The sequence below is a fragment of the Myotis brandtii genome, unplaced genomic scaffold (genome assembly GCF_000412655.1).
Source record: "Myotis brandtii unplaced genomic scaffold, ASM41265v1 scaffold52, whole genome shotgun sequence".
Classification (NCBI taxonomy): Eukaryota; Metazoa; Chordata; class Mammalia; order Chiroptera; family Vespertilionidae; genus Myotis; species Myotis brandtii.
In genome coordinates, this window is record NW_005369826.1 from 1,114,390 (window position 1) to 1,116,020 (window position 1,631).

Below are 1,631 nucleotides of genomic sequence, written 5' to 3' on the forward strand. Positions count from 1 at the left end.
CCCGGCGTGGACCTAGTCCGACGGCGAGGACCGCCCAGCGCCCCGAGTGAGACCTGTTCTGGGGACCGAGCTCATCCCCGCCGCCTTCCTATTTGCTGTAGAGCCGACAGGGGTCGTGGGGCCCCGTCCCTGGGCTGCCTGGGCATCGGCTCCCCTCTTTCTAGCCCCCCTGCGCCCTGACATCCTCCGCGATGGGAGTGCGAGTTCTGCATCCAGCTCTAGGGCTCCATTTCTCTAGACCCAGGGCTTGCCGGGGGGACTAGGGGGGGACGGGGACCTGACGGAAGGGAGACCGCGGTGATGGGCTCTGGTCCTCGACCTTCTCGCCGTCGTAGTAACTGCAGGCTCCTCGACTGTGCAGCCGCCATGCTGTATTTCAGGGCAGTCGGGCCCTTCCCTGGCTGCACAGGTGCCCCTCGGAGCAGGGACTACCTCTGGCTGATGGATTCTATTCTTCCAATAGTAGTTGTTCTGTAATACTTTAACATCCTCTGGCTGACTGGTGGGTCCCTCCCGACCTGCGCTGAGCCCAGGGTCTTGCATGAAGTGGGGGCTCCTGGGATGTTGGCGGAATGAATGAATCCTTGAGTGTCCAGGCTTTTGGCTAACAGGATATTTCCATGCAAGGACTTCCCAGATACAAAGCTTAAGCTGTGAGCAAATGCAAAGGTGGAAGAGGAACGGTAACTTCCTGTAGAAAAGGAGGCACATCTTGTCAACCTTGATTATGGAATTGGCAGCATGGTATTCGTTTTGTGAAAGAACTGTAACACAGGCCCCCTCCACATACAAGGTATTTCTACTTTCTAAAAATTATTATCGAAAGAAAGACAGTTTTCACTCTTTCAGACTGAAACGTGTACATTACTCAAGAACTGATTGTTCAAGTTATACGTTGACCAGATTCCCCAGGACCCAGGAAGCCTCAGAGCATGTTTTCAACCCAGTTTTTTATGAATATTTAAATTTTTTATTACTAATATTAGTGATTATAGCCTATTCGCAATTCAAAACAGTATTTTTTTAAGCAAACGTAAATAGGCAATCCCAAGACCAGTACAATAAACTTTATTTTTTAAAAAAGTATACTCTAATACCTAGGGGTACTGAACTGGTCAATTTAAAGAGAGTACTGCTATTTATACCCTGGAATATACTAGGAGATGTGAGGGTGTTTTCATTCTAAACTCATAACCATCTGATTGAGGTTATTTTACTGATGAAGCCTTTTATCGCTCTAATGTCATAAAATACCCAGGAAGCCACAAATATTACTCAAAATTTGTTCTGAAATTCCTATAGCTCCAGATTGCTATTTTGTGTAAAGTTTAGAAATCTGTGACCCATGTGGTCCAGACTTAGAGCAATACCATATCCAAAAAAACCACAAGCAAGCACCTGAAATCTAATTATGAAATAACTTTTTAAAGTTCTCATACCCTGAACGCTGTGAAGCCGATAAATAACAACACATCTTAAACACTCTCTTTTTCCTCCTCCGCTGTTCTCGCACAAGGTCACTGCTTGTGTGCTTTCAAAATGTGGCCAGTTCTCTAGCCCTGGCTTCTGTGCTTCAGATCTTTTCCCCCAGCTCTCTTTCCTTCTGAGTCAGAATCACAAAAGCCCCAAAG